Source organism: Momordica charantia (assembly GCF_013281855.1).
Source record: "Momordica charantia cultivar OHB3-1 chromosome 11 unlocalized genomic scaffold, Mcharantia_2.0 BLBB01000011.1, whole genome shotgun sequence".
Taxonomy (NCBI): domain Eukaryota; kingdom Viridiplantae; phylum Streptophyta; class Magnoliopsida; order Cucurbitales; family Cucurbitaceae; genus Momordica; species Momordica charantia.
Window position 1 is genome coordinate 14,903,643 of NW_028275159.1, and position 7,223 is coordinate 14,910,865.

The following is a 7,223-nucleotide window of genomic DNA, read 5'->3' on the forward strand; positions in this document are numbered from 1 at the left end:
TAAAGCAGAACTTGTTCCTCTATTTAAGATTTCGAACTCTCCACAACCTAATGGATCAAACTAGATTGAAAGTTCTAAAACATGCATTCTAACACAAGAATACAAAGAAAGCTTAAAAGCTTGAGAGAGACTAAACTCAATCTGAATTTTTCATTCATCAAAATGTTGTGTTTGAAAAGCAAATGTACATCCCTATTTATAGTAATTCAAAAGACATAATGAAAAGACACAACTCTTGGATGAAAAGACACAACCCTTGAAAAATACATAATAAATTGAATATGTGGATAAATCTGGATTTTTAGATTCATGAAGTTTCTTGGAGGACAAGATGTCTTTTCAAGCTTGAAGGGATGCAACTCTTCACCAAGTGTGAACACCTTAGCTTGGAAGTGACCATTCAACATTTCTTGTAGTCTTTTAGCTCTAGCTCTTGTGATTGGACATTGTGGCATAATGATTGGCTCATGATTGGGTTGACTTTGAGCATAAGCTTCATTTGAGCTGATTTGAACTTACTCCTCTTGTAGGCTTTCCCCGTGTACTCCGTGATCATTCATTTCTATATCATTCCTGGTACAAAAGGTCGGGGGTCGACATGATGAGTCTAGTTAGTGATGAGTATTGGGCCTAGACGTGGTGACGGTCAAGGACCAATACTCCGGGTAGTCATCAGGACCTTGGGGATAAACGTTAAGGACTGGTGCACAGTTCAAGGCCTTGGGATAAATGACAAGGCCGAACATCAAGTTTCTGTAGAGGAGTATTGGGATCTTGGGGATAAATGTCAAGGGCAAATACGACTCGAAGAGTTAGACTTGGAGGACTAACATAGAGTGGTGTTTATGAGTAACAGTTCAAGGCCTTGGGGATAAATGGCAAGGTCGAATGCCAAGCTTTTGTAGAGGGAGGTCGGTATCTTGGGAATAAATGTCATGGGCCGATGCGCCTCGAAGAGTTAGACTTGGAGTACTAACTTAGGGTGAAGGGCGAGTATTAGCTCAAGAGGGTCAAGGGCTAGTGAGTCATGTAGTCGAAGCCCCGAGAATCCCGGCGTCTGGATGCTTGTATGGAAATTTTGATCTACTGTTATTATTTCTTGCTGCTTGATTTTCTAGTTACTGTGTTTGACATCGCTGTGATTACGAGCATGCTGTTGTGATTAGTTAGAGAGGGCTACTTACGGAGTATTTTATATACTCACCCCCCTCTACCTTAATTGTTTCAGGCGTGAACAGGACCCCTGCTCGTGGTGATGACGTGGAGTAGGCTTGACCGAGGAGGGATCACTAGTTGCGTTGGTTATGATAGCGGAAACTGCTGTTTATTGCTAGCAGCGTTAGAAACTTATTCTTAGGGGAGTACTAGACATTGGGTTGACTCACGGGACGTCTTTCTTTTCTCTATTCATTCTTCTTAGGCGAACTATTGTTTTGCGGATATTGTTATCATTCGAGTCATTGGTGTACTTTGGGTTACTGGACCAGAATGATTATTTTCTTTTATTTGGATTGCTAACCACTGAGGCAGGCATGAACTTTTTAGGAATTGGTTGTGCTCTGAGCCCTTGATTATCTTTAAATTAACTGATTCATGTCTTTGGGTTGAAGGGGAATGAACAGGGGGAATGATCACATTATCTCAATATTTCAGGTTGTAATTTCGAGGGTATTGCACTTTACGTTACCTTTAATGGGAGGGGGTGAGTAGGTATTATAGTGATATCCCGTTTTACGTAGCGAAATTTGGGTACGTTACACTGGTTCAGCACTTCCTTCTCTTCTTAGCTCTTCTTTGAAAACCTGTGCAAATGAACCACAAATACGAGAGTTTATGCTATTTTTGTCCAAAGTTCTCAAGGCTAAGGATATTTAGCTAAGAATTTGCAATTAAACAATACTCATGCTAATTATAACCTAAAACCGACATACTTTGCCATTTTAATGCACATTTTCACCCAAATAATCACCAGAATAACTCTCTTTTGGAGAGTTATCACTAGCCGAAAGGTTGGATCTCTGGCAAGCTGTTTTTGAGTCGAATTCCCTCAAAGGAGTGGAGTTAATCAATGAAATATTGTTCAGAACCAATGAATTTGGTACCTAGATTGAGGATATGAGGAATTTGGCGGACAAATTTTCATTCTTCAAGTGCATCCATGTGGGAAGAGAGGCTAATAGATCGGCTCATCTTCTTGCAGGCGAGGCTTTGCATCAGAACAATCCTTTGTTGTGGCTTTCTGTTTTCCCCTCTTGGTTAATTTACCAAGTTGGGCTTGATGTCAAACACAATGTAGCCTTTATGGCATCTTAAGTTTTCTTTAATTAAGTGTGTTTATTCTAAAAAAAAATTCATCTCTATTAAAAATATCATGTTCAAGAAATTTAATTTGGTCTAATAAAGCAAGCTTTTCTTTATTACATGAACATTCAATGTTTCATAACATCATTGACATTTAATTTCAAGCATGCATTTTCTTCGACTAATTTTTTATTTTCAATAATCTAAGTATTCAAGTATTTAATTTTCTCATTTTCTTCCTTCATAATTTCTAGTTGATTTAAGAAGTTATTGTTCTCACATGCTAGCCTAGTATTTTTCTTTCTAAGAGACATGTATTTACGACCTAATTTTTAAAATTCATATTTAATCTCATTATAGGTATCCATAAGTTTATCATAAGAGAGATTTTCATTTCTTACCTCTTCGTCGTCACTTTCGTCATCCATATGAGCCATCAAGGACCAATGAGGTTCAACAATTTTTTCTTTCATCAATCTACATGAACTTTCTTGATTTCTAGTCTTAGAAATTTCTTCACATCAAGAAAATAATTAGAAGTACAAGAAGGGTATTCAATAAAATCATTAACTCTAATGTTTGTCATAAGTCATAAGCTCAAACAATTAAGTTTTTAACAAAGGTAATGTTTAGAAATTGAGAATTAAAGGGAAATACTTTTTCAAAGAATCCAAGTTTCAAGTAAAATAATTTTTGAAAATTTTATTTAAAACAAAACAATTTTTCAACAGTTGAATTTTAATGACAAGCTAATGGTCAAGATTTAGCTTTTAAAGAACAAATATTTTTCCAATAAAGTTACCTTCAAGGAAAACAAATTTGCAAATTTTTTCTTAAATAATTGATACGCGACAACTCAAGTGTATTGAGCTACTCGAGCCACAAGTGTAACGCCCCGCGTTCTCTGACTCTTTTTTTTTTAAGAGGTAAATAATGTCTTTGGATTTTTCCCTAAGCCGATAACTTTAATTCTTGGACTTCCTAATTTTGAAATTCTAAATTTTGGCTAAATTAGAATTAAGTTTAATTTCATTCGAATAAGATAATTTAAGTTCTCGATCTGTGCACGAGATTTTTAGTTAAATCTTAAATTCACGATTTTTAGGATTTTTCCTAAATTCTACTTTTTTGGATTACTATTCTTGGGTTTTAGAGTTTAAGTTAAATATTTTATGTCGAGTTGTTGTGGGTTTTATTTGATTTCTAAAGTGAAATTTTGGGCTTGTTGTTTTGGGCTATTGTGTTATCTATTTGGGCTTTCTTTAAGAATTGGTGTTTGGGCTATAAGTGTTAAAACAAATTAAATAAAAAGGAATTAAAACAAATTAAAAGAAAAAGAAAACCCTAAATCTTTTATTTTTCTCCTTTCTTCCTCTTCTTCTTCCTCCCCTTGTTGAACCGCCACCTTCCCCCTCCAGTTTTCATTTCCACCGCCAACACCTCCCCTCCTCCGGCGACTGCAGCGTCATTGGTGGCCTCGGCAAGCGACGACATTCCCGAATCGACGGCGGCGCAGCACGAGCAGATCTTTACCCGAAAACGCTCTCAGCAGCGAAAGCCGCGAGGCACGACCTCCACATATGGTGTGCGGCGTCTCTTTGGTGCCGCTCCTTCAACGAACAAGAAACCTAGCGGCGACATCTCCCCAAACCGGCAGCGGCGGCATCTCGCCAAACCAATAGCGGCGGCAACAGATCCGCGTGACCCAGCCCACCACAGCAGCGTTCTCCTCTCGGGCAGCGGCGGATTGCGGCGTTTCTGCTTCTCCGGTGACCCACGACCGTGTGTGTTCCAATGACCACGAACAACTCCGATTTGTGGCGTTTGCTCCTTTCCGGCAACGTTAGACAATTACCCGCACATAATCGGAGCTTGATTCATGATACCCACTCTTTTCGGTATTCGTTCGGCATTGACCCACCTGTAATCGGACCCAAATCTGCGTTACGCATCAGTTTTAGGCATCGGGACAGCAAGCCTAAGGCCATCGATTTTCGTTTTGGGAGCCCGAACATCCTCGGCGTCGACCCACTCCTAACCCATGAGGTTTTAGGGTGAGTTAGTAGGTAACGAATCACCTCAACTTAGTTTTGATGCAAGTTAAGTGTTTTTGAGTTGGATTCTAACCCAAAGCTTGGTCTCTTTTGATTTAGGGAGCCTTCGGTGAAGTTTAGGAGCTTTAGGACCTTGTGTAAGTAGTTCTTACTTGGGGGATGTTTGTTGTTTGAATATGTATGAACTGTTTGATGCTTTCGGTGTGTTTATTATTTATTAATATGTAAGTTGATTGTGTCTTTGTGCATATTGGCTAATGATTATAAGTAGTTTGAATGAAATCATGTTGGTGTGGTTGTTTATAACTGATTTGCTTTGCGTTGTTGGATTTGATGCTTAGTGGTATTTATGAAAGCATTATGGATTATGAATGGTTTTATCGTCATATGGTTGTGTTCATAAAAGCACACTGAAATAATGTGGAAATAATGTGGGAGAAATCTGTTGTGTTGCGCATGCATGTTGGACATGTCATTTCATTTTTAGCTTACTGTTTTTGGTTCTGGAAGCATGCTGGTTTTATTGTGAGTTGAGTGCTGTATGGGTCATGGCCTAGAAAGTATGTAGTAGGACTCTGGTGAGAGTTTGGTCCTTAATGAAGTGAATGAGTTATGTTGTGTTCTGATTACTATGAAATTTTTAGAGCATTGGATGTGTATATGGATATATGTCGGCTACGTCTCTTTTGTGAATTATCTGCACTGTGGTGTGTAAAGCATGTTGAGTGTTGAGAGAAGGGTGACCTTGTGATGTTGGATGGCCATGTCTGGATGATAGTGACATAGGTTTTGTGTATAACGTATGTTCCATTGTTGTGAGATAATTTTTGCATGGGTCATGGCTTAAAAGCATGTAGGTCTCTGGTTAGAGTTCCGAGATGTAATAAAGTAAATGGATAACTAAAAGGGCCAAAAAGGCTGGCACATCACTAGTTGGGTATCGAGGCTCCAGGTGCAAAGGTCGGGGATTGATACCCCAACTTGGTAGAGATGAGTGTCGAGGCTCCGGGTACAAAGGGTCGGGGGTCGGCATGGTAATTCTATTTTGTTGAATTAGTATTGGTCTTGATGTGGTGGCGGTCAAGGACCAATACGTTGAGTAGTCGTCGATACCTTGGGGATAAATGTCAAGGGTCGATGCACAGTTCAAGACTTTGGGGATAAATGGCAAGGTCAAACGCCAAGCTTCTGTAGATGAATGTCGTGCCTTGGGGATAAATGGCAAGGGTCGAAACGATTCGAGGAGTGTGGAGAACTAACATAATGTGATGCACAGTTCAAAGCATTGGGGATAAATGGCAAGGTCGAACGCCAAGCCTCTGTAGATGAATGTCGTGCCTTGGGGATAAATGGCAAGGGCCGAAACGATTCGAGGAGTGAGACTTGGAGGACTAACATAGTGTGATAGGTTAGGAGTTGCTTAGAGGCCAAGGGCCAATACGTTAAGTAGTAGTTGAGGCCTTGGGGATAAATGTCAAGGTCCAACACCGAGCACCGTAGAGAAGTGTTGATGCTTTGTAGGCGAGGTCAGGGGCCGGTACGACTCGAAGGAGTAAGTCTTGGAGGAATCAAGAAAGAGCACTAGTGAGGTAAGATGTGAGGCTGAGTTTGACATGTATGGTACATTTTTAGTTAAACTTATACATAAATTGCTTCTTGAAATATGTTTCTTTCATTTAAGGCTTGAGATTAATGATAAGCATGATGTGTTGATTCTTTGATAAGCATGACACGTTGTATCCTTGTGATAATCATGTTGTTTTTGCGTGACTCTTCAAATTAGGACTGCTTACTGAGTACTGTGGTTGTACTCATCCCTCTTTTTCCCCCTCCAGTTTTGCAGGTATCGAGCTAGCTCTTGGGATGGTGATGGCAAGGAGGAGACTTGACTAGAGAGACCATTTGACGCTGCGTTGTTAAGTTTCAATTAGGATAGGATAGTTATAGTTGTTTATTTGTAACTGAGTCTGTTGTTAGATTATTAAATTCGGTTGTTACGTTCCATGTTTAAAGGATGTTTTAGGGCTGACAGTTCACTGTTCTTTTGAGAAAATTAATTTTGATTAGCTACTTGAACTTTGATGATGTGATCTATTGAGGTTATTTATCAGGATAATACATGATAAGAAAACAATAGCCAATTGGATCTAAGAACCCTTATGGTTATGCAAACCCCTAGATCACAAATGCTAAAACCCCCAAATCGAGATGATGTCAACCCAAGGAAGAAGTTAGAACGGATTTACCTTGATGATCAATATCAAGAGTAGAGAAAACTTGTTTCTAAACTCAAGATTCGAACCACTCCACAAATAGCTTGATCAAGACTACTTGAATGATTCTAGCATGCAAATCTAACACTCAAGAATTGCAAAGAAAAACAAGCTCTAGGCTTTTTGAAGCAAAATAGCAACTTCATTCAATCATCAAAATCTGTCTTTTAAAGGAAACAAGCTAGGCTATTTATAGCCTCCAAAACAACCCTAAAAGTAACCTAAAGGCATTTGAAAGGTTGTAACTCCCAATTACATGATGGCCATAACATCCACTAGCTAAAATGTAACTTTAAAACACATAAATGAAATGTTTAAAACTGAAAATATAATAAAAAGATGTTTAAATCCGAGAATTGAAGTCTTGGTCACCCTTCAAAGTCTTTGTAACCTCCCAATTATAAATGAAGCTTCACTTGAAGTAGTTTGAAGTGTAGTTCCATTAATTGATGGATAACTTGCAATAAATGAAGCTTGAGATGCACTTAAGTTCATTTAATGCAACTTGAGTTCCTTGAATTGAACTTGGCTTTATTGAATGCAACTTGAGTTAAACTCCACTTCAACTTCAGCTCCTTTAAATGAACTTAGAGTT

At 38.7% G+C, this 7,223-nt stretch overlaps 1 long non-coding RNA gene across 1 annotated transcript; it reads left to right on the top strand.

The window, feature by feature from the left end:
- The first annotated feature begins 3,671 nt into the window (after positions 1-3,671).
- On the top strand, positions 3,672-6,438 carry LOC148208179 (uncharacterized). The gene is made up of 3 exons (XR_015788969.1): positions 3,672-4,355; positions 4,455-4,492; positions 6,191-6,438. It is a non-coding gene; the product is annotated as an uncharacterized LOC148208179 (long non-coding RNA).
- The last annotated feature ends 785 nt before the right edge of the window (positions 6,439-7,223 follow it).